Source organism: Ischnura elegans, chromosome 10, assembly GCF_921293095.1.
Source record: "Ischnura elegans chromosome 10, ioIscEleg1.1, whole genome shotgun sequence".
Lineage (NCBI taxonomy): Eukaryota > Metazoa > Arthropoda > Insecta > Odonata > Coenagrionidae > Ischnura > Ischnura elegans.
This window is the reverse complement of record NC_060255.1, coordinates 97,620,535-97,647,899: the sequence shown is the minus strand read 5'-3', so window position 1 is coordinate 97,647,899 and position 27,365 is coordinate 97,620,535. Positions and strand designations below refer to the sequence as shown.

At 38.5% G+C, this 27,365-nt stretch overlaps 1 protein-coding gene across 2 annotated transcripts in view; it reads left to right on the top strand.

Annotated features, from left to right (window-relative positions):
* LOC124166357 (serine-rich adhesin for platelets) overlaps positions 1-27,365 on the top strand; it is a 186,953-nt gene that overhangs the window by 62,256 nt on the left and 97,332 nt on the right. Inside the window, exon 2 of one of the 2 annotated variants that reach the window (XM_046543836.1) lies at positions 6,804-6,862. The exons of the other annotated variant lie outside the window; for it this stretch is intronic. The gene's annotated coding sequence lies outside the window, so the exon portion shown is untranslated. The remainder of the gene's footprint in view (positions 1-6,803; positions 6,863-27,365) is intronic. 2 annotated transcript variants of the gene reach the window in all.

Sequence of the window (27,365 nt, the reverse complement as noted above, 5' to 3'; positions counted from 1 at the left end):
AGTTTGAAGTGTTATTTCTTGGTAACTACTCAATCGGTTGTAATAAATTAAACTGAAAACGAATGGGAATTTATTTATACTTTCAATCATCCATCAAAAATTTTTGTTGCTCTTATAATTTTTATAGTTATTGTAAAAAAATTAGGGTAATATTGTCTCAAAATTATTATGAGCTCTCATTTCCGTTGTTTTTGGCCATAAATTTGTTGCCACTAAGGCATTTGTATTTATTCAAAGTGCTTAAATTGTTTTTTGCCAGAAGTGGAAATATGCAGAGTGGATGTGACAAATATAAATATAATGAAAGGAGTGATTCATTTATAGTAGCAAACAGACCTAAGTTAACATTATATAAACGCTGTTTTCTTTACACGGGGCCAAAGTTATTTTATTTACTGCCTGCTAAATTAAAAAAATAAATCCTCAAATGTAATGTTAAGACTTGCTGAGGACTGGCTTTTCTCGCAAGAAATAGTTGAAAATTTTTTTTCGTGTTATTTATTTTTTAACACTCATGTATCATTTACTGCAGTACTATGTTTTTATTGGCCTACTTTTTGTTTTTGATGGTGGCTCAATTCTTTTCCTATGACCTTGGAGACCACCTAAAACTCCTTCTATTGTTTAATTTGTATTAAGATGTAAAAACAAAAAAAAATGTATGGAAAGGCATGTATAAGTGATATTTCTAGCATTTTAAATACTTTCATGTCTATGATTGGAGAAGTTCTTGAAAGAATAGGTGAGGTACCTACCGCTTCCCGTGAATCAAAAACCGTGCCTTTCTCCTCACAAAAAAAGCCGGATGTGAAATCGTTATTTAAAGGATGAAATTGCTTGCGTTATTGAGGAAACATAGTGATAAACTCCCTTTCATTTCCATTTTATTTCAATACAACCGATCGGGTAGTCACCGAGATACAGCGCTACTAACTCGGTTATCTAGACTTTTTGCATGGACAGTAAGCGTGAAAACTTCAATAATGAAGGCAGAGCCTCTGTTCATAAAAAAGTTTTTAAAAAGTCTCTATGTTATGTAAAGAGTGATACATATAACCGAAGAGTATGCATATACACCTCTCTGATATAACGTACTAGAACTGAGGAAATTATTAAATGAAAATGTAATTATGTGAAGCGGATGAGAAATTAAATTTGCAAATTTAACACGCTCGTTCAGTGGTTCAACCCGCATGTTAGTTTTTGCCCACTTTGCCTCTACTCTCCCAAGCAGAGCGTCATTTCTTGTGCTATCTTCTTTAATGAACCAACTACATATATAGTGGCCTCATTCTGCTATTTTTTGTACATGTATTAGTGTCCCATTATAAACAATAAGTGTTTCACTGGACTTCGAGTCTAAAAGGTGTAATCCAGTATATGTTTCTCCTTCTAAAATGACTGGAATCTTTGCATTTATCTCTTTGGCGATCGGCTGTCGGAATGGCTGTGAGTAGTCCTTCTATTTCCTCCTTTTGTCATGCGACTGCCTCTAAAATTATCCGCTGCTGGCTAATGTCGCCTCCCATCAAGATGGTGGACTCTCCTAACTAGATGGTAGCCATGGTCACAGAGTATACAGAGAGGACAAAAGCTATTTTCTCCCTTTAAATTTTGTAATGCGGAATGCGCGCGTCGGCCATGTTCTAAGCACGTTAAAAGATGGCGCGTATTCAAATATTTCATTCACTGATTCGCAACCATCACGTCCACGGCCGATTCCCTGAATATAAAATGAGGAACTCTGTGCTTTATTTCCCGATTATAGTCGTTACTCCCACGCCCTTCTATCCTTCGGAGTTGAACCCGATTGCGGAAAGTTATTCCCCCATTATTAATATACTTTTCCCTTCGCAAAAGTGGCAGGGGTTTAAACGCGTCAATAGCCGTAGTCTTGCGAGTTTTTATCAGACTCTAAAATCTTACGTAAGCAGAAGACTTGAAGCAAAGTACATTTTTTACACAGAATTATGCTACAAAGAAGCCAATAAGGCTTGAAGTATGAGTAGAGCCTGTATTTCCCAAGTCTGCCATTTTTCTACTATACTTAACATTGGCTTCTAATGGTGAAATCCGTAACCAATAATTCAGTTGTAATGTAGAAATCCAATGTAAAACATCAAGAAATTAATACTATGCTCCTTATCCCTCAGCATAGGTTAGTTAATATCTCAACGACACCAATCTTTTACAAGACAGCATTAAATGATGCACTGAAATATAAGCAATGGCATTGAACCTCATGATGTTGTCTCCAGCACATTAGCCGTCACTCACATGAATATTATCACAAAGGATTACCTTGAATCTCAATCAATCATATTACCTTGGTTTCATGTAATTGAGGATGGAATAAAAACAGGTAATGCCATGGCAAAAGTTGTTTTAATGCAGGCAAACAAAGCGACAGAAATAATTCATTGACAGATTTTGCAACAAAGTTTGAGGCAAGCATACAAAATTCATTACAAAGAAACTCTTCGTAACTATACCACACTTCTTCAACACTTCATTACAAATCCTTACAAACCTTAAAAGTCATTACATATATACATCACATAAAATCACATATATACAGAAGAAACATCCAGCAACAGCATAAAAAACTGCATCAATAATGCATACATTGAAATGATAACATTCTTTCAACTGAGTGGGAAAAGACCTTATTCAGCAGGGAAGATATATACAATTTCAGGTAATTGGATATTTAATTTTGCAACTTTCCTGATTTTCCTAGGTCGCTGAAGAGAATCCTTATTCATAGCCCGAATTACATGATATAGTTTCATTCGAATAAAAAGTTTTTTACAATACCCAATGCTAAAATATGGGCATGGTAAGTTGAAATTGACATCCCTCATTTTATCCAGCAGTTTACGTCCAACACCAGGTTCCCAAATGAGTGTGGGCAACGCATTCTCAAAAATTTTATCCATCTGAGAAACCATTTCTACAAAATTTGAATGTGGCATAACTAACCCAGAGAATGAATCTTCCCCAAATGCTTTGTTAAATGAATATAACTGTGATGGATCGACCATGACATTGTTATCTTGCGAGTACCTCAGGCATGTATCACAAGAATGCTGCTGCAGGCATTTTCTCATCAAATACCCAGCAACATACACCTCTGCATTATCCTGAAGTATCTCATTCCTGTAATCATGAGTTTTCACTAACAGGGGAGACTTTTTAGTTCTACGACTACCTTGGACACACAATTCAGAGAATTGAGTTGCGAAGGAATCTACCTCTGAAACACAGTTCCCTTTATCAAATCTGTCCCCCACAGTTGTCAAGAGCAACTTTTTAAAACCAGATTGGAACATTTGAGGAGTAGGGTGGTCACTATTCCCTCCCTGCTTCCTAATGTCCCCAAAGAAGTTCTCCAGAGGATCTTGATTTAGCCTACGTGTCATCAAGCATGTAATTCCTCTATAGGTGGAGAGTTTTTCCCAGAGCTGGAGTGTGGCAGATTTGGTGACTTGCCAACCAGTCAGGCAATTAATCCTATTTGTTACTACCTCACCACCACGGCTGACAACCTCAATGCTTTCTATAAATTCAGCACTTTCCCTTAAAAATTGAACAACTGTTGAATCAGCAGATATAGGTCGGTGGTACTGTTTCGCGGCTTTAAGAGAAGAGCTATTCAAGCAGTCGAACAGGGAGTCAATTCTTGATATAAATTCTACAGTGCCAAGTGCTCTGATTGGGATTGCACCAAGACGTACATGGGTATCTAAAGCTGCAGCAACAGTATGACTGAAAACTTTTGCAGCATATTTCACTTTCATTTTCATGAAATTATTCGGAGACATTATACTCTCATTCAATTTACTGGCTAACCTCAAACTTTGATGTTGATCATGGTGGTACAATTGAACTATATCATCCCATGAAGCAATCTTGCCATTAAAATGAAAATTATGGGACATAACATTATTTCGGAGGCTTTTCAATAAGTGGGGGACATCATAAATATAAAATATTTGCTTCCCATTGACTGTGAAATGTGGGTGGCTGGGAGTAACACCTAGCATTTTATTTAACTTTTGAAAGTTTGTACCCATATCAGACACCACACAGTGAACGTCCATACCAATAGAGGTTAATTTTTCAACTGCATCAAAAATAATGCCTTTCAAAGCCTCTGACTGGCAAGCATCCCTCAGGAAGTAGTAGCCAATAGCCTGCTTCCATTTACTGATTATGCCTCTGACCATCACTACAAGAACAGCATTAGCAGCACTCACACTTCCCTCTTCACCTCTTTTGACAGCTCCTATCACTGCATCCTTAGTTATGTTATAATTTAAATGTGGCTTCAATGTCATTTCATCAACACAAATAATACAGTGCTTAGCCAAGTCCCCCAATTCAGTTAATTTTGCAGACAAGCTATTTAAAACCCAGTCAGAAATTCCAGCATTTACAGGCAGGTTTGTAAGCACCCTCCTAATTGTCCTTGGCGTAGGAAGGGGAATATAATTACTCAAGTAAACATATGCCTTTGGACTTAAAAAGTAAAGGCCTAATGCCAGAGCCTTAATTTGGCGCTTATTTTTAGATCTGTTGTTCTTATCATAAAGCATTACAAACCCCTTCATTTTTTCTGGCAGATACTTGTCACAAAGGGATTCCAATGACCTCTTGGCCTTCAACTCCTTCAGCTGATCCCTCAGGGCCTCATTCTGCCTCTTTAATCGGTGAATTTCCACTCTTTTCTTGTTGAGTAACTTCCTCAAGCGTTGGTATTCCTTTTCGGGTTCACTGGCTTCTGGTGTTGAAGTGGTGGAGATGCCTAAATTATCCGGAACAGCTTCAGGACATTGATTCTCTATAATTAATCAAAAGAAATTTTATTATTAATTTGGTTAGGGAAACTGTCTCGAATAACTAGATATCGGAAATTATGCGCTTTTAATATTAACAGCGCCACTAATTACGAATATATTTTGGATACACGAAGCAATTAACCAATTCAAATTCTTGAATCATCTCCATTACTATCCAATGACAATGATTTTCATTTTACAATATAAGTAAATTGTACTTATTACTCTCCGACTAACGAAGTTATGTTTACTGATTCAAGGCGCACATGCGGTATGAAAACATAAATTTTAATTCAATATCGCAAATAATGAAGCATAAAGAAGTAATGAAATTAAAAGTGTCCTAAATAAGAGAAAATTGACAGGCACAAACACGTTCCACTACCTTTTCCAGTAAAAATAAGGGAAAGAATGGAAAAATATATTATCCAACGACTTGAGTCACTATTTTAACATTAAGGTAGTAGAATATCAGTAATAATAAGTCTCTTACCTTCCATTGGTGTTCCCAATGAAGCCACAACATCCGTAATATTTCTCGGTTTCGGAGGTTTCCTCTGAGATCCAACAAGAGGCGGCGGGTTGGGGACATTAAATTTCGTCGGCACCGCATGAATATGTAGTCTGTTCTTTAAAAAATTCAAGAACATGCAATCTTCAAAATGCACACTACATAATTTGCAATTCTTATATAAATAAGATGGACTTCTATCCTCCAAATCTTTCCGCCGTGACCGGATAACCCACTCCTTACTCCTGTGAAAAAAACGTGGTCATAGTATGAAGTAGAACACTTCTCTCAATCAATATCACACCTATATGATGCATATAAAAACAATTATGGGAACATAAATAATATTAATATCATAAATAATTTCAAACTTACCTTGCGAGATCTTTCGGGAAACGGAAAAAACTTAGGTCGCTTTTGGGCATTCCTGAGTTATTCTTGCAATTAATTGCAGAACACCAAGTGTATCCTCCTCGCCTTTCATAATCCGCCATCGCATTTAGTGCTCACCAAATAATGAAATTTGCATGCGATTCGCACTTTAAAGCACGGATAATATCCTGGATTTCACGCCTTTACCCTTCAAACCATGCTAAAAGACTCGATGCTTGAGATCATTAACGCGCTTAGAACATGGCCGGAAGCGCATTTCGCGATTACAGCTTAGGGCGCCCTCTTTCCTCTCTGTATACTCTGTGCCATGGTAGCCAACGAGTGACGTCATGGACACTCGAATCTCGCGAACGCCACCCTCCATAAAAATGCCAATTGACTCAAGATAAAGCAAACATTCATTTTTAATATAGTCAGGGTTTAAATTGCATGGATCATTAGTAAAAAAAACTCAGAAATTGCAACTAAAGATTTGGCGAATAATTTAGTAAATTGATTCACGCGAAAGAACAGCATCATACTAATTTATTAAAGCTCTTACTGACAATGTCAATATCTAGCAGGAGTGAGGGAAATCACGTTTTACATAGGAATGCGATAAATAATCACAGAGAAAACGAAAGCGAAATTACGAGGCAATTAACATAAAAGAAAATGGAAATATCATTCCTAAATCTGGTGTATGTAGTACATGTTAATTGCAATTCATGCGCAGTCATGTACTTACTAATGAGGTACTTACTTATGAGTTAGTGTCGTTACTTTCCTCACCGATTTAATGCATATAAAGATGATATATTATCGGAATTTTTTTCGTCATTGATTGTTTTCGTTAAAAAAAATCAATGACAAATTAAACTATGTTGACCCAATCACCTGATGTAAACAAAAAGCCGCCATATTGGTTCCACAATATTCCTTCCGATACCTTACCCCGTATCATTCTACCGGAATTCAAGGGTCAACTGATTAACTGCCTTGATGAAGGCCAAATGATGTAATTTAATGGCCATAATATAATATTTAATAATAATGCTGACTCCCTTTGTTATTTTTAGGTGAAAAGCCGTTTCCACATCTGAGATGAAGATTTCTGCTTGTCCTCTTCACTGCTTGAGTAAGTACACGAACATTATTCTTCCGTAATTTTACGTTCTTGATCTTGGACGGTCTTTGGCTTTTGTTGTGTAGCAAGTAAAATTTTGATGGTTCCTTGAGGTAGGAAAAGTGACTTCATAATTGCGTCATTATCTTGCATTATGACTCGTGAGAAGTGTTGAGTATTACCAGTGCTGAGTCAGCCAGGAATAGGTTTTACTAGTAAAACTCCCATCTCTTTCTTCAAAAGTGACAACTTGCGCGTACAACGACACCGGAAAATTAAACCGTGAACAAATCATTCGCTGCAAAAATAGAAAAGAGGTGTCGATTGAAAGTGCTTCTCCTCGAAAGATGGAGTTGAGATGACACCAATGCGATGTCGTTTTATCGATTATAAATGGACGCTCAACTTCCGAATTTGGCTTCATGATTGATGTCTCTTTGCGTAAAAATACGAATAATAGTTCCAGTAAATGTAGGAGAGTGTATGTATTTGCGGATAAATATTTGCAATAAATTGTGACGATAGACGTGAAAAGATTTTTTTAAATAATAAGTTATGCTGATAACATCAGGCTTTACTTTGTGAAACCTCTCCATAAATGGAAATAAAGGAGTAAAACTTTGTCAGGTTCACTATTATATTAATACGGTCACGACCCGGGTTTCGTAACGTAGTTACATCTTCAGGTGACTGATCTTACATCAGATCTTACATAAATTGAAGATCAGTCATCTGAAGATGTAACTACTTTACGAAACCCGGGTCGTGCCCATATTAATATAATAGTGAACCTGACAAAGTTTTACTCTTTTATTTCCTATAGCTTATTTCAAATTCTGTTATTCTTCAGCTATTAATGCTGAAGGTATAAGCTAGTAGTTGGCGAGACTCGCTTGATTGATCTTATCCTACTGTGGTCAAATAAGGTAGAAGTTACTGTGTTAAGGTGGCTAAAGATTACTTTAACATTTGATGTTTATTGTTCGAGTTAATTCTGCGTCCCGGAATTAATTAACCCGGAAAACTAACATCAATTAAATCACCGCGGAAGTCGTAATTATTTTAACACTTGTTTAGCTAGAAATTACCGTGGAGAGGATGAGAAAACTTTTATATCTATCTAATGTAAACTATCAAATCCTTAACTGTTCATTGCGGTTCCTCGTGATTGTAAATGTTATGCAGTAAATATCTAGAATGAAATGGTCGCTCCCTCCTTATCTTGGCGCTGCGGACATTTTTGAAAACCGATAAAAATACGCTCAATGTGGCAACACAAATCAAGCTTTAGCGGGACGGACTGGTGCATCGTGTATGTAATCTTTGTGTGGATAACACTCACGGACTTGCAGTCATTTGTGTTGTAATCCGAGAGAAAATAAGCCACACCTAACCGTGTAAGTATCTACGCATTGAGTGGTGGACCGCTTCGGGATGGGATATACAGTTACGGAAGTGTTCCCATCGTTCGGTGCCATGGATACGTACTACGACAGGGATGTGGGTGGAGAATCTGCGGATGACTGCTCTCCTAGCGGTTTCTAGCGCTTCTGTCGCTGTAGAACGGTGTCTCTCCGCTCGACGTCTGTGCTGCCGTCACTCATCTATGGCGACAGTTGACGATTGCCATCCGTGAGATCGCATGAAAGTGGGTGAATGGGATATGGGTCTCCCCAGCGTTGACACGAACGGACCGGGAGACTTTGAACGCTGAAGTGTAGAGTTTCTCTCGTCGTCGCCAAGGCGGGTTTGCCCGGCTCGGGAGGAAATTGCACTGTACGAGATTGTACCATAAGTTCATTTTAATCTCGAATTTGATGGGCTTTGAAAAAATTGAACGACCCGTATTTTCTCCGTTTTTTTTCGACCCGTCATCGACTTTTCCTCCAATCCGTGACGAATAAACGGCTGCCTTCACCATTTCGTACGTAAGTTGATGACGTCACGTACTCATTCCGAGCTGATGACCGCTTATCCGCTAACAAACACCCCTGCGCCTGGGTCTCGTGTGGTTCGTTGTTATTTACAATTCGTTTAAGCGATTATTTCCCTCACTGAAAGGTCCTTTCTATCAGAGAAAAATTTACTGTATTCTGATGACGTCACCAACTCATGAGAGGTGGGCTGCAACCTTCAAGTTTTTTTATTTGAACTTACGTGAGAGTTGATGAATTAGGAAGATTTTCATTTCGTCGTCACTTCTTTTTCCCTTATTCCACCCATCAAATTATTGTTAATAAAATACTAATCGGGTCTGATTGAACGACCCCTTTTCCACTGACAATGAGTGGGATTCCACTGAAGGATGATTTAGCACTAGAATTGAGCACTAGAATTATTTAGGGAATCGAAGTTTTTCTCAGCACCACGAGGTAGATCCTCCTACCGACTAAAACTTTTTATTTGCAAACTGTATTCGGAATTTTCGGGTTAACCCTGATATCTGTATCTTTTGGTACTTGACGCTTGGTGGTCGTTGCTGGTTTTTCTTTTTTTCTTTTCTAAGGGAATAAGCACCCCTGTGTCGACATGGCGATAAGTTTACTTATGAGAGCTGACTTCTTGCAGTGTATTTGGTCGAATTCCTTCAATCCGCGACGGTGCTTCTCCAAGTGAAGGCGACGTATTTCTGGGCTAAAGCTCTCAAAATCTGTGTGGTGCAGTGTCGGTTAGACAAATGATTTTGTACGGTGCAATTTGTCTACGATAGCCTTTTTCCTGAAATTTTATATGATTTTTACTAGGGATGGATGGATCCAGGATTTTTATCGGATCCGGATTCGGATCGGATCCTTGATTTTCGGAGCCGGATCTTTCGGATCGGATATTTTCGAATCCAAATGCATTTTCAAATTCCTGACGCTGAGATTCCCCCGATGATTGTTCAATCTCTTCGGAAGAGTCACACTATGTACCGGTCGTATTTTGCTATTTTTATTTTCCACGGCTGAAATTCTCCTACTGTAACCTGTGCGAGAGCTTTCAAACAAAACGGTTCATGAGTAGGACAAGAAACGCATGCGACGGCGCATTCAAAGATAGAACTCTTTCCACCCTTATTGCGCGTTGCATTCACTGAAGCTATTATACAAAATTTCGGATCCAGATCCGATATCTTCCGCGACTTTGGATCCGATGTATCCGATGAAGGGCAATATCCGCGGATATTTGGATCCGAGGTATCTGATCCGACCATCCCTAATTTTTATTCCATGAAATATAACTCTAGAGATTAATCTCGGAATGAGTCATTCGACGGGAACTAATGATTGCACAATATATATCAAAAGCCATAAATCCTTAGTGCGTGGCGAGATTGCAGATTCTCCACCCTATACGCAGACGATGGCTGACACGCTGGTGATTACATGTACGTGCTAGAAAATATAAAATGAAATAACAATAATTTTAACAAAATATTTTAACTAACAGTATATGGAATGTTTTGAATGATATTTGTTTAAATGTCTAGAAATGCAATCATAGTTATAGTTTTTCCACCTTTTGTTACGCCTACTATCGCCGCTTCCGGATTATAAGGTTTTTGTCGAATGAAATTAACATGCGAGGTCCATCCTTGGGGTCGTTGAAGAGGAAGCCAATTGCCTATGAACTAGGACGACGCCATAAATAATCGAGATAAGCATCGCCGGTGTACGCCATAGAACGGTATTTCATAATGTATTCGTGTAAATGGAATCAATAATTAGATCGTGATATTTTCGATTATTAACGATTCGTTCGTACAACACATCGATAAGTGACAATAAGTGATAAGTGACTTATTGTTACGTATCGATGAAATGCAAACAACACTCGTACAATTTGTGACTTATTTTCACTTATCGATGCATTGTACGAGTGCTATTTTTTTCAAGATCCGATCGGTAGCGAAATTTTAATGTCATTAACAATCCAATTAAGGGTGTTCTATACCTCCGCAAAAAACGGCTCTGCAGACTTCAGTTTGCTCGCCGATTGCTCGCTTATTATAAACTCTGGAGAGAAATTGTTTTGGATATGGTTTAAGCTAAGATTATTGTTCTCGGCGAGCGAATAAAAATTATTTGAAAAGCATTTGTTAATTAGCTATTGGCGCTCAAAAACACCATTAAACGCCTGTTTTCTCGATGTAATTCTGCCATGTAGAAAACGCGATTTGAATATATTTTTTGGTAGATGAGTACATTCATCCTTCTTCTTGGAAATAAAATACGTTTCATGAATGTCACCTTCGTAATAACCACGATGTAGCTCAAATTCCCGAGCATGTTTTCTCAACGTCATGCGCTTACGATCTTTTCTTCCATGGCGCTGCTGTATGATCCCCCACTCTCGGGGAAAGAGCTTCCCACCCCACAGCAGTCTCTCTCACTACTTCCCCTCCATGGTGTCTTGTGTCCCCTCCAACTGTTTTTTTCCCTCTATGCTTTCGTCGTCGTGCTAAGAAGCCCGTCTGAACCCGTGGTCTGGCCCCAGCAGCCCGACAGCTTTTTTTTCGTTATTTTCCGAAGCCCTGTGTTCTTGTGTTGCGAGCGGCATGTTTGAAACGGCGGTTGAAATAGCGCGAGTTATCTAGTTTTCTGTTCTTATGCATGAAGAGTGAAAGGAAATCAAAGAGGAAGCATATCTTTTGTGGAATGGTGGAAAAGAAGTACTAGGAATAATGGTGAATATATAAATCCTTTTTAAGTGTGCTACATTATTAACAGTTTGTATATCTTCAGACACGTATTTTCATCAACGTAAAATCTGTAAAAACGTGATGCAGCTAATAAATAGACTATCAAATTATTTAAACCATTTTAGCCATTCCAAACCTGCAACAAAAGATGTTATTTACACTGTAGAAGGAGAAACTGCTTTAAAGTAAGTACCTCTCGATAATGTATTGGCTATGACTATAATATTAATTTTTTTGTAACAAAGCATTGAAAATAAGACGAATAAAGAGAATATACTGCACATTATCAGTTGGGTTCTAGGTTACACTACTGCCTTTGAAGTTCTTGCTGACGCTAACCAAGAATAAATATTTCACCGAGTAGGTAATATAATGTGCATATCTTCATTTCGTGTCTAAATATTTTCAAAAGTAACCGTTATGTCATCAAAACACGATATGAAAAGTATCACGCTGGTTTATTTGTCTTGCATTTCCGACATATATGTTTCTCGATAACTTGCAACCGAGGGGGAAAACTTCGAAAAGTTATTTTCTTATAAATATATTCTTATCATTAAAATTACTATTATTAATTATTACGTTAGTCACCCGAAAGAAAGAATTTGAACTTGAACCACCGTATCACTAATTGTAAGCAGGGGTTGATGTTTGGTCGATGTAATACAGCGATGACGTCAAGATAACCGAATTTAATCGTTAACTATCTCCTATTTACGTAAATATGCTTGTTGTATGCAAAAAATAGATACACGAGATCCAATGAACTTGTGAACCAGTTTTACAAGTATAAGACAAGAATTTTACTTGTGTAGCAGGAATGACGAGAAAAGAAACAATACACACGGATAAAACTTGAATGTGAGATATTTATTTCGCTCGAGTGAAGTTATGAAAACTAGCTTCGCGGTATATCTCTCACCAACAACCTGTTTCACGTGCTGCTTACACACTTCTGAGCGATTGATTCTCTCAATGAATGGTTCTCACTACAGGTCGTAATGAACCGAAACTCAGATGATGAATGCAACATTTCTCAGAAGTGGGCGGCAACTTCCGCGATTTTTCAATTCTAATTTTTGTGAGAATGACTGAACGAGGTAGTTAGTTTTTTTACCCATCCATCGACCGAATTATTAACTAAAATTACGATTTCTTGTCAGAGTAAACGACCACATTGCGATATAAATATGCGAGACTTCATATAAAATACTAGTGCACAGGATCAGGAAGACTCATCCTATTTAACTGTTGAAATTCTTCGGCATAATAATGCGTCTAGAAATTTATGACAAATAAATGTAATTTCATTCTTCAGTTTAGAATGATACTAACATCACCGCAGCGCGGTTGTAGTCTTTGGGAAGAAACTAAAATTTCTCAAGAGCATTACCCGATCAATTTTTCTCTACCCCTCAGTACACTGTATGACCCTTCCGGGATGGAACCCTGCAATGCAGTTTGGTCTTCTACTTGATATGTTTCCCATTTTATTAATTCCGAAGGGAATTTTAGTTCTTATACTCCACTATTATTTAACATGAATGAGAATACATATATACCAAGACTGTTATTTGCCACGAAAAAAAGATTTCGCTTAGCCGCGATTCAAACCCAGATCCTCCCGATTTCCGGTCAGCTACATTACCAAGTAATTTTTTTCTATGCGAATCTTAGACACAACTAAAAGGAGAATTTCATATTCAAGGAAAAAGGTTGCTTCGAGGTATAATTGGTAGCATATTTGACCGGCCATCGGGGATATCCGGGTTCGAATCCCAGGTTAGTCAAATGATTTTTTCATGTCGATTATCATACTTATTTAACTATGCACTAGTGTATTTAACCATGCTCTCGTGCGCGTGACTGCGTACAAAGTTGCTTGTTCGACGCAGTACTTTGTATGAGTGAGAGCACAAAACCTTTTGCATGTGACGCTGGAGTATCCTCTTTCACAAATAACTGTAACCACTGTACGATAGATAATATTTAGTTGCCGTTCCATGCTTAACAACTTTATTTGATAGAATGATTAATGATTTTCAAACGCTCTACATAAAAATATATACTTAATTCAACTTACAAATAAAATCCGAAGATTCAAACGTTATGGAGCGGAATTTTTCCATATTGAAACAAACACTTGCAATTTTCCACGATTATAAGAAAAGTTATTGTGACCTAGATTTCAATGTTATAACAACATCTTCAACGTACAAATGGTGTGTTATTCATTCAATGTATCTTCTTGGGACTAAGTTATGTCTGATTCCGAACTAATGGATCCGACTTTGCCAATATTTGGCCCGCTTTAATTTCGTAGGGGATAAATTATTTCTAATGCCTTTACTAATTTACTTTGAAAAATTGCGAGAAATATTCCTCCTTGCGTTAATTATGTAAAAGATAAGGAGCATGCGATAGAAATTCAAGGAAAAAGGTTCTGCCCAAAATAAAAGGATAATTATGATAAAGCTAGAGACTAAGCCGGTAGATACCGTAGTGGTACAGCTTTACATATCTATGACGGACTACTAGGATGAAGAAGTCAAAGGCGTCTACGAAGATATCACAGCAGTAATCAAACAGGTAAGAGGTGAAGAAAACCTTATAATTTTAGGTGATTGGAAGGAGAAGTCTTTGGGTGTCCATATTAACGGAGAAAAAACAGTATGCTATGATTCGCTGACGGCATAGCAGTCATAGCCGAGAAAGAGAAGAATTTTAAGAAGAATTTGACAAATATAGAAAGGAATATTGCCAGATATCGTTTGAAAATTAACAAAAGGAAGACTATGATATTAGTATGCAGCAAAAGAGAGGAGGCTAGGACAAACATTAGGCTAGGAAATCAAAAGCTAGAAGAGGTGAAAGCGTTTTCTTACCTGGGAAGCCGAATTACCAACAATGGACGAAGCAAGAAAGAAATAGTCAGTAGAATAGCGCTGGCGAAGAGGGCTTACTGCAAAAAGATGAATCTTCTCACATATGAGAATACAAGCATAGAAGTAAGGAAGCAATTCATCATACGCTACATATGGAGTGTGATTCTCTAAGGAAGTGAGGCTTGGACGTTGATAGCAGCAGAGAAGTCAATGATTGGAAGCTTTCGAAATGTGGTGCCACCGAAGAATGATGAAGATAAAATTGATCGAATGAGTAAGTAATGAAGTAGTGCTAAGAAAGTGGGAATAAAAATAAGTCTTCTAAAAACCTAAAAGAATTTCTTCCTTGGTTTTAGCCTCACTAAGACAAGGAATTTTAGTTAAAAATTGAAATTCAGCTCCTGTCTTGTCGATTGCTTTCACAAAGTATTTCATCTGTCCTAGTTTGATGTGCAATGGTGGCAAGTGAATATTTTCTGTCGGAACCAGGGAAACATGGGCGACATTTTTATAACCATGAGTGAAGCTTTCTCGCAGAGGCCATTTCCGTAAGATGTAATGTTTTCTCGGGCGCGGCTGTTGTATTCAAGGGAGCAGCAGTATTTCGTGAAGCCTGATTGCAGTCCCGTGAGTAGAGCGACAACTTTCAGATTAGCGCAAACTTACCAGTTATAATCACGATAATTAGTATTCTCAAGGATTCAACTGATATATCGGTACGTCTCCTTCATATCAGCAGAGTATGCAGTTAGGACAGAAGGTAACTCATTCCCATTGGCCAACAGGACCACTTCAAAACTTGTCTTTGACGAATCCATAAACAGTCTCCATTTTTCTGGGTCACATGGCATCATAATTTCCATCAGCAATGCATTTAATTCCAGTAAAAAAACCAAGCCTTCATCTTACGTAGAAATTAATTTCAGTGTTGGCGCTCTTGTCCTACAGGAAAAGATTTTTATGCCCTTTTGTAAGAGATTGGCATCCATATAGGCGCAACTTCGTGCCATATGTTACATTAGTTTCACCAAGTATTTGGTCAAATTACTGTAACAAGTGGTGCAGCAAACACTTGGAGCTTAATCCTAGCCCTGACCGCCAATTTGGCAGCCAAAGAAAAATTTATAAGCAGTTTAAAGAATTAAATAAAGAGGTTATTGTTGCGATATTTTAGTCAATTCACCGCAAACATAGCAGAAGCAATGACGATGATTTTACACGCGTGTAATTTAATTACACATTAAAGCACGGTAATATTCACAACTCAAGCCCACATACTGACATTCACCTGGAAAAAGCCGGAGTAAAACATTTTTTACTGTTTTGCACTATTTAAATTACTGGGAAAAAAGGAACCTTGTCCAGAACACCGAAAGAGTTGACTCTGCGATCGCTAGAGGTATACCGAGGGAAGATGATGACAACTTCAATATACATAATTGATTTTAGAGGCTGATACTTTGCGGAATTCCATGATTAAGGAGAAAGAATACTTTTTTAATCCAATGAAATTATAAAATCTCAGTTTTACATTCTTCGTGGAACTAGAAAGTATTACTTTTCTTTTCTTAGCTGCGAAATCAAGAGAATTGCCGTCCAAGCCTGAGCGGGAGAGGCACTGCGAGGGCCAGAGTAGTAAAGTGAATCTTCCGAGCTATTGCTACATATTTAAATAATTGCTGCTATGCTAAACAGCAAAATATTTTTATTAATACTGCTGTTTCTTGCTGCTTTGTATTATTATCTTTCGGGGAGGATGATGTGAAATAGAAGCTGGAAATTTTTTTAAATGCGTGAAAATTTGCGAAAAAATGGCAAAATTGGTCATTTGTAATGCGTTTTTACACAGTTGACGGAGACTAATTCCCCTCAAATCTACATCTTTACCGTTAATATTATTTTTTTCAGAATTTTGCACCCCTCAAAACCCCTAGAAAAAAATTTAAATGCTAAAATAATCCTTTTAATTTCTCCAAATGACCTAAAAGTGGTAAAAATTGGAGGCTTTTCCGAAAATGGTGGGTGATGGAGAAAAACAGAGTTCATATTCGGATTTAGGAGGTCATTTTACAAACGAAATAGCAGGAATGGTGTCAGGGCCGATTTTCATGCCGTCCAGTGATAATTTAAGCAAAGCTGATCATTTGAATCCACACCCCCCTGATAGTATTGTAAAATGATATAATGCCAGGAGGCATTTTGTTACCACTTGAGGCAGTAATACATGCGTCATGGATAATGGCAGAAATAAATACTACATGGATTTTATTGAAACGTAGGTATTACAACGCGGAAATGTCGGGAGTAAAGCAAAAAGGGAAGGATGTAAGACAAGGGTATACCCAGGGTCATAACTAGGGGGGGCAAGCCATAGTCTAGAAGGGGGTGCAAGCCAAATTTTGACATTTTAGCATGGAAAAGGTGAATGAAAATAATATTTTAAGAAAATTATAACAGCGCGTTATTAGTTTCTGATATCATTTCATAGAAAAAATATTTTTATTTTAGTTAAGTACATATCTTATACCTACTAATGCATATCATTTTTCGTGGGTTTAAAGGAAATTTGTTGAATGCTTTCGTTTCAATTCAGTACCGATTTTGCTTAAAGACTTCTGCGATTTTTGCTTCCTGAGGGGGTGCAGCTGCCCCCCCCCCCCCCTACGATGTAAGGTTCTATTTTTTCGTGGGGGAAATTCAGGAGGAACGTCTACTTTGTTCTTACTCATCGTTCTTACCATATCCAATCTTTTTTTGATAAAGTTCTACTGTTAAAGGCATGCTGGTACACCAACTGTCACTGGTAATATTTCTTCCTCTGCAGTCAATGTGCTCTGCTAAGCGTTTGACAATTTCATGATGTGAATTGGATTCTTTGAAAGGGCATCTGGCTACCTGCCCATATAAATTTCAATTTTTAGGTAAAATTTCCTATCATCCACCACAGCAATGCCTTCAATACCATATTTCTTTGGCTTTTGGGTAGATACTGCGTTAAAGGACATCGGCCTCAAAATGGTATAAGTTGCTCAAGGATCGTGATGTACTCTGATGGTGTATTTGCAAATTCAAATTTGTTGGATATTTTATTAATGAACTCAGTAACTGCAGCTTACTAGTCACTTTTCTTACTTTCTAGTCTAGTGCTGAGGTCATAAAAACTAATGCACCGTAGAAAAAAAATGCGATAGTTCAGTGTACGGGAAAAAATTTGATAGACTTCTTTGCTCCAAATCTCCCTAATATCAACATGGGAAATTTTATACGCACCTGAGAGAAAAAGGAGACTAATAAGAGCCAGTTATTCATCTTCACTGAACTGCTTGTATCACGATCTCTTGCATAATTTCCAGAAACAGAATTAAAGTAGAGATTTGTGATTTTCACAACTATATCTAATAATCCTGCGCAAAAAGAGGCGAAATGCTGATGATTCATTATACACACTTTGCACATGGGTGTATTCCAGGAAGATGAGTCATCGGCGATTTCATCAAGCCAAATGCGAGCGAATGAATTTTAATCGTCTCCACGATGGATCGGAAGAGAGAATAAATTGTAACACTTTCGGTCGCATCGGGTCAAAACGTCGGTTGCAGCAAAACTAGGAAACACTTTGAATATTAAACGTTACTTCAGTCAGAATTACAAGAAATTAGAGACCAGAAAAACTCTAGTTCGAACGGAATCATTTTGTTAAAAAAACATCGAAGAAAAAGTCAATATTACCCGATGCGATATATTCAGGGTTATTGGCTTTATTAAAGCTGTATGTGATGTCTGATGCAATACGCAATTTATGATGTTCTTACCATATAAATCAATAAATATTAAAGATGATTGAAAATCAATTTTCGTTCATTCATTATTTGTCATATTTCTCATTAGTGTTCTCCCTGTAGCGCTATGATTACTGAAGACACATGTTTCGGAAAGTAACTGTATTGAATACACGTTTTCAAATGGACGTGGGTGGTTACTATTTCATTCATACTGAGGAATAACGTAAAAATGTAAAGTTGTACGTTAAAAAAAAGTTTCACGAAGTACGCGCATTTCGGTTAGCGTAATTGACTTTTACGATGCTTTGAAGAACACTTAACAATTTTGAGGTGAGAACGTTGATCAGCTCTCCCCTTCGAGGAGAGTGCATAAGGAGAGAACAATGCAAGTAATCGCCTTTCTTCATTGAAGCAGGCCGTACTTCCTAGCCTCGTCGAGAGCGTGCGTATTTGGATTCTTCCAAGAAACGTCAACCGAGAGGCTGAGATGGGACTAAAGAGCAAAAATCAACCTCCAAATCCCGACCACTCTCAATATCGCACCTCCACAGTGAAATTTGATACAGCGCCGGGTGTTTTTTTTCGGTCGGAGCGAAGCTCGACCCCTCGTCCTTTCCTTTTTTTTCCTTCGGTCAGCGACTGCTCCCCTCCGCCAAAGGAGGCTTCCCATTCCACTGGGCGTTGCGGCCGACTTCGCAACTAAAATCCGGCGACGGTTGAATTTGGATTTTTGAATTAGGATAGAACACCCTTAAGGTCTACTCAGAGAGGCTGCGCGCTAGGCGTAGATTGCTTCAGCAATTGAAAGTAGATATCTTTAACAGCAACACGGAAAACATCATATTAAAACTACCACCCCAATTTATTTCCTGGTCCGACAGAAATGGAAAATTACAGGAGATATTTTCCCGAACCTATAGGTAATGGAATTTTGTTTTTCCCACCGAACAATAAAGGACACAATGTAATGAAAGGTAGGACTTTGTTAAGGCCGTTTTACACGGGGCACGGAATTGCGCAGGTTAGAGCTGCATTAATTTCTAAAATGGCGTAGAATTGCGCGAATGCATGAACGAAATTAGAACAGGGGCTATTTTGCCGTCTCGCATCCACGCATTCTCCCATGTGTTCAAGCAATTCACCGCTTTACACGACGCAATTTTGATTGCGCCTCCGCACGTACGTCAGATTGCGCAATTCCGTGCACCGTGTAAAACGGTCTTTATAGCATTTACATTTTATGCGTAAACGTTTGGTGTCCTAACACCCCCCACCGCACGCCTATTGAGGTGGCTTGCGGGGTAGTATTTAGATGTACCCCGAGTTTTTGTTGGAAAGTTGAGGGTAGAGCTCACCCCAGCTAAACACCAGGCGAGTGAATGTTGCCCATTTTGTGCGGCCCTAGCGCAAAATGAAACGAAATGAAAGTCCAACTACTGCCGTGAAAAAAATGAATGTCCAACTATTACTGTGCATTGTTGTCTTACAGCCGCTAGGGCACGACTAACTGTGTGGAAAAGGGTTGGGCGAACAGTCGGCTAGCATCGCAGCACAGAGCACCAGATGCAGCAGCGTAGCAACGGGAACCCGATCCGTTGCCACGACACTCTTTCCTCTTCCTTCCTTTTTTGTTTCGAGTGAGCTTGGGGATTGTTGAGTCACGCTCCCGTGACTTTTGAAAGCGAAAATTTCGAAAGGCCACCGCCTCGAATCTGCTTAGCGCAGCCCAATCCGCTTAAAAGACAAAAGCGAAGGATTTTCATCTCTAGCAGTTTGGTCGTCATTGCACTTAAACCACTTTTTTACTGTTAGAAGTATCATATTATTACTCCATTGTATGTTTGTTTTGTGGTTAATATTGAGTTTTTTGTAAAGTGAAGGTCGCATTTAGCTTTTTTCCAACGTTTCAAGAAATCTATGTATATATTATATTATTATTATTTTATGTATTTATAAATCTTAATATTTTATCGTTTATTTCGGGCCTGTTATAGTTCGGCTCCAAAATTATGTAAAACAGTTGTTCATTAATGATCGTTTATATTCCAAGGATACCGCCTTATTCTACGCCCATTATAAGTTAAGCATGTGAAGATAATTCGCCTAATGCTCCAAAAAAACTACGATATTACACACCTATTCTCATTATTCACCGTTGAATTGCTGTTTTTTCATGTAAATTCCCTGAGCTTTCCCATTTGAAACTTTCACGTTGTTTTTCTAGCGTTGAATTCGTATTTCTTTCTTTGATTCTTGAATATCATTGATGAGAGGAGGGTTTATTTTTAATTGTTCAGCAATTGCGTGACCCCACTCATAGGAAGTCTGAAGTAGTCATAAAATATATGTTCTTTAGTTTAATCTATCGTACGTATATTATAATAATTACGGCTTCCAAAAGGACCCCTAATATTTCCAAAATTGGCTCTCTGTGCTGGACAGACGAATGGCTGTGATGTAGAGATGAGGAGATGGACTTTTTCACCCAATGAAGTCAGTTATTTGGGGAAAGGGTTTTGTTTGCCGAAAAGTCGAAAGAAGATGGAGCGATTGACCCAGTAGGCTGATATATATCATCAACCCGTAAAGCCAGATAGCATTATAGAACGGTCGATGAAGTGAAAATATTGACACGCTGAAGAATTTAGTTGAGAGCGTCTAGCTAAAGCAATCCAGTTCTAATCCTAGTAGTTGATGATCAATAGATTAGCACTTCAATTCCCAGTGTTTCAGATTTACCTGGCGAATGGGGCAGATAAATATTTCACGTATTTTACATCGGTTTATATTTATCAAACCTGACAACTATAGATAAATTCTGACGGTATTCTGACGATACCCATGCAACTGACGATATTTTAATCCGGTGTAAAACTCGTGAATAATTTATCAACATTCAATATGTTAAGTCTATTATCTATCGCTTTGGAAGATGCTTAAACTTAAGGCTACGTACACACATAAATTGTCCCGAGAAAGACCCGGTCCCTGGTTCCATTCCCACGAACGTGCGGGAACGTGCGTGAACGCGACCGGGAATGGAACCAGGGACCACTCCACATACCACCATGCTATCCAGGTCCCTGAATTCCCATGGCCCTGCCTCCTCCTCTCCCTCACAGACCACCCCGGAAAAGGCCTGAGGCCTATTTTGGTCTTTCAGCCAGTTCTTACACTTTTTGTTGAACCTTCTGACGCAATACAGTACCTCCTTCCGTTTTTGAGATAATAATTCACGAAATAGTGAAATTCCACGATTTGACCAAAATGTAAGGTGCTCCGATGGGTCTAAAAATTGGTTTCTCGACGTATCACGCGGTCTAGATTCGAAAAAATGATTTCTTTGATAAAACCATTTCTTGACCCCCAAATGCCTCCAAAAAATATAGGAGCATGGAGACGGGTTTCAAAAATGAATAGATCGAAAATATAAATTTAGTGTTTCGTCAATTTTTCCCAGGGTTTCAGACGGTTTTAGAGGGGGTCCATCCTATGAATTTATGTCATATCTCGTCTTGCTCACCCTAAACATTCGTATGAATCAGTCAGTGGCAGAAAGTGGGTTTTTTATATATATACATTCAATGAATTTGTAGAAATGAATTTAACTATGGGAGGAATGTTTAAATGAGTTTCTTAATGATAAACGGATGTTTTTACGAAGAGCTCTCCTTTCATGCGTAATATTGTTTTTCCTGCAGGCGTGAGCAAAAAGAGAGAAAGGGCTCCTTTGAGCAAATTCTGTGGGAATTCCCGAAATACCCGGAGCGGAAGTTAGCCGATATGAACGGGTTTCCTAATATGTTTTATCCCATTTACCTCTGCAGAAACTCACTGACCGATCCTCTGAGTCCATTCCATTGTGACTGAATTCCTCTGTAAATATTCACACAATATTTCAATTACGCTACTTGGCAGTCTGACTTGAGGAGGGAGACTCGTGGTCATTTAGAGAACCAATAGGAGAGGCTTACAAGTTGTTCACCGAGAAAGCTAGTTTCAACTTTTTGCCCGGAAAGAGATGCGTTGGAAATCATCTATGTTCTATACATATAACATACCTCCGATCATTGAAATATGACTCTCTGCTTTTTGGGGGAATTTTTGGATTAAAAAATCGATTTTCCAAAATAGTCATTTTCGAACCTAGACCACGTGACACGTTTCTCGAGAAATCAGTTTTCAGACTGATCGAAGCACTTTTAACCCTTTCGAGACGACGGAGTTTTCGTCTTAGCATGACTGCTGCACTGAACCCCAAGAGACTCTTCTTTCTCGTGATACGGAGCATTTTTGGAGGACATTCGTGAAGAAGGGTCTCGCGGGACCTTTTTCGACCCCTCCACGCTGGAACTCCGCATTATCTCTGACTCCGAGAGTAGTTGTGCTCCCTCCTTTCCGGGTTTACGACAATACTTGCGGCATTGGTTCGCGGTCAACTTATGTATTGCTTAGATGTATTTAGCATATGGATAATTGATACTTGCACGTTAATTGCAGACTTTTTGAATTGAATTCCTCATTTTTTTCTGAGCATTGTCAAATTTTAAACAAGTTCTAAGGTCCATATTAACGCATTTAATGCAGCAACAATTTCCATGTTGATGTTTAGTAGGGAAAAGGCTAAACTATGGCCAAAACGTGTAATTTCACTATTTCGCGAATCACTATCACAACAACGGAAGAAGGTACGGTGTTGCGTCATAGGGTTCAACAAAAATTTTAAGTTCTAGCAGAATAACCCAGTGTTACCCTGATGTTAAGCGAATTAGGCTGGGAGCCGCTGGCGACTCGGAGGCTGCGCGCTAGGCTTAGATTGCTTGATCAATTGAGAATGGATATCATTAAAAGCGACACGGAGAACATAATATTAGAGCCACACTATATTTCCTGGTCCGATAGAAGCGATAAATTAAGAGAGATGTTTTGCCGAACGGATAGATATGGGAATTCGTTTTCCCCCGAACCATAAAGGACTTTAATAAACGCTAGTCCCAACCTCGTTAGAGCACTTGATTTTTCTTAGTTGTGAACGGTTGGTGTCCTCACACCCCCTGCCGCACGCCTTTTAGGCGGCTCGCGGGGGTATTATGTAGATGTAGATGAATGACCGGAAAAGGCCGCAGACCGGAGGTTCCTGGTGCGGGCGAAGCGTGCGTCGCATCGAGCGAAATCGAGTCCTCCTTCAATGAATACCCCTGCCACCATCGGGTGGAAGAATGTTGTAGGAACAAAAATAAATGAACGGCTTCCTCAAGGGGACTATATGGGACCTAAGTGGGTAGATGGAAGTTGAAAAAATGGAAGGGAAAATACATTTTCGAATTTTAAAATTAAGCATTATCTTCAAAAGCTTACCAAATTGTTATGAGTGCTAGGCGACTGCATACCATGATTGTATTCATTAGTCATATTCCAATTGCAGCTCTTTTTAAGTTGGACGGAGCATAATTACATACAAAAGAGATGAAATACATTAACATACTGTGTGTGCAATCTGTGAAAAAAGTACACCTCTGCTGAAATCGTTGACTTAATACTTAGTAAAACAGAAATAAGCAGATATTTAAATCACTGAAAGTCTAAATGAGAAATCACAATGATGAAAAAATAGATGCCACAGCCAGCAAATTCATTCAAAGCATTCAAAGGTGGAAATTATCACTCATGACCAAAATGTGTAAATGTTAAAATTTGACTATTTTCCTTGCCTTTTTCCTATCCTCTTCATGTATGGCCACCGGGGTGTCAATGAATTTAATTCTCTGAAGGGCAAAACATAATACAACTTCGATTGGGACATTGATCTCTGGTTCTATCCTAGTCATTGAACTAGTCATAGTATTTTTCCTCGCAAAATTCCCTTTTTTACAATTTTCGAAGGGGAATAGCGACGCTGCGTCCATTTCCCGGTATTTTTTTCCCCTGAAACCCCACCAAATTTCTCCCAACTTCATGATTCACACGAGGAAGCCATTGAGTTTCAATCCGCCAGCACTTGTGATTAGCGAGGCAAACAGGGGTGCCCTCACAGTTCGGGTTAGGGCTTCCACATAGGGTCATTTTGGGTTAGGGTTTCGGGAATACCGTGACGTCACCGGTCCCATCGGCCATTAAAACCGTTCCCACCTTCTACTTACTCACCTCGAAAGAGAAGGCCCCAGTCCGCATTCCACAGTTCCACATTCATCTACATGTACATAATACCCTGCGAGCCACCTCTAGGGTGTTTGGCAGGGGGTGATCAATCACCAGCATGGAGCATGCAATTGGACTCCCACATGCTCACCACAAAGTCCAAAAAACGTCAAGCATACTAGCAAATTATGATACCATATGCTGTTAGAAATAATAATAAATTTGAGAAACATGCAATAAGTTGTACATATGTTAGTAGACTACCCTACAAGTCATGCAATCTCTTTATGAGTTCTATCGCTGCCGTTATAATCTCTTAATGATCGTGGAAAAAAAGACATTCTGAATCTGTCTGTTCTACAATCTATCTCTCTTTTTTTATTTATTTCATATGATCTTCCGTAGTATGTTGGCGTCCGTAAGATATGGCCAACTTCGTTAGAAAAGACACTGCTCTTGAGTTGATCTAAAAGGTTTAGTCTATTTTTCAATCTACGGTCCGATAGAGATTCCCATTCTAGTTTATCTAAGAGGTCAGTTACACTTACAAGACTATCGTAACGACCTTTCACACACCTAGCAGCTCTTCTTTGCACGCGTTCTAACTCTGTTATTAAGCCTTTTTCATGAGGGTCCCAAACACTGGCAGCGTATTCCAAATGTGGTCTAACGAGGGAAAAGTAGCTAATTTCTCTCACTTTGTCGTCGCACTTTCCTAATATTCTTTTAACAAAACCCATTTTATGATTAGCTTGACCGGTTATTTCTCGAATATGTTTATTCCACGATAGATCATTATTGAATCTAACTCCTAGATTTCCACTACAAGTCAACTAGCTTATTAGTAAGTCCTAACTCTGCCATTTTAGTCTCTTGTAGGTCGTGGAAAAAAATAAATTCTGAATCTATTTTCTACAGTCAATTTATCTTTTTTTATTTAGCCAGCAGCAAATTTTGTCGCCTGAGCGAAAAAATAATGACACTAGACGTTATTTTTGTCACTTAGTGTCAATATTTTATGTTCTTTTATGCACTATGTACAGGCCTGTTTACACGATACATTAACATGTACGAGTTAATGTACGTTTGCGTGAATGATTTTTGTGGACCGGAACGGAACATGTACGAATGCATGATCCATATTAGAACAGGTTCTATTTTCTGTGCATGCATTCGCACAAGTTGGGTGGTTACACGGTGCATTTTGGCGTTCATTCTCGCGTTCATACATTTAGACATTAACCCGTACGTGTTGATGTACCGTGTAAACAGGCCTTACCAGTGTGCGTGGGATCCTCCTGTGTTAGCGACTACTAGTTGTCCCCCGCTCAAGGAGCTTTGCCACCCCTTGACTGCAACCTGTGGGGCTTCTGCGGATTTCCGCCCAAACCAGACGAGAGACGGCTCATGTTTCGCTTTTGTTTTTTTTTGTGAAATGAGAGGGGCCATATGTCGCGACTTACTACCCTCCACATCCCTGTCATCATCAGGTGTCCCCTGGCCCCCCAACCGTTTACTGACGTTATCATAAATTTAAGTATACCGGAAGTAGCCACACTTATAACTTTTACCGTGTCACCCGGTGTGGACAGATTGTGCGAAAAATACACAAAGGAAAAATCATTCGCCTTGACCGGGATTTTCATCTTAATCTCATCGGAATATTTTCATCTCTTGGGTTGGACGTGATTCCGACTCGTTCATCTATGTGCATTTGCAACTTCTCTCCCGTATTTCACTCTTTATCCTGATCTGTCTCCTTCCTTATTAAACTCGCCAGCATTAAGCCTGCGTTACATGTGTCTTAATATTTACCCCACCTGACGTACGTGTGATAGCGCATTTCAAATCGGATCTTGTCAAGCGGTGAATTGCTAGAACGCATGCGAGAATGCATGAACGCGAGATCGCAATAGAGCCCTTGTTCTAATTTCGTTCATGCATTCGCGCAAAAACTCGTCTAATTGAGAAAAAAGGCTGATCTGAATATTGACGTCACATGCCCAGGATAAAACAGCCTTAACTAAAGGCCTGATATTTGCAAGAAGTATTTACCTTCGCGAGTTGATTCGTAAACACATTCTCCATCGAAAAACCGAGTAAACACCCGAAATGTCGCGAATGCACGAATGAATGCCTAGGAAATTGCCCCTGTTCTAATTTCGTGAATTGAATACTGGAGAAATTAAAATGTGCTCATATGAGTTTAAAAAAAGAATGACTCCTGGGGATCAAAGCTGGATTACAAGTACTGGTGATTAGTGATGGATCGATCATGAACGATTCGATCAAAAAGATTGAATCACTAGGTGAATCAAATGACTCATGATTCATTTCGTTAAACAAGTCGATCATCAATCACTCCGACTTCCGGTTTCATATCAATCATCCCGGTTTCCGGTTTATTTCAAAATTTGGAACGATTCATGCTTGATCTCTTTTCGTCAGGGCAGAGATAGTTGTGAGAAAATTAAATACTATATTATAAAGAACTGAATACTTGTGTAATCTTTTTCTTATATGTTTTCCAGCAGTTATCAGTATTAATAACACAAATACACGTTAAAGGAAAATATTAAGATGACTCTTGTAGGAGAACGTTAAGAAGTAGAAGTTAAAGCTGTTAACATTTTATTGTGCCGTTCATAAAATTATCCTGCAGATCAGATTCATGCATAGTGTGTGGTGTATTATGTGTTATATTTTGAGATATATAGTTAGAAATTATTCTATTAGTGTTAAGAAACTGTGGCAGTTTTGCCTTCCCAAATATTTTCATGAACCTACTTCCTTCATTTTTGCAATCTAATTTACTCATCTAGGAATTCACAATCAAAATAGTATATGAAATGATAATATGAATAGCAATAAGCGTTACCAATGCTCTTCGCAGATGAGGCAGTATTTATTCGATTATTCAAAGTGATTTATTACATCCATTGATTGAGTCTTTTCGATCTTGATTCCTTTAAGTCTTTTCGATCATGATTCATTTGAGTCCTTTCGATCTTGATTCCTTTGAGTCT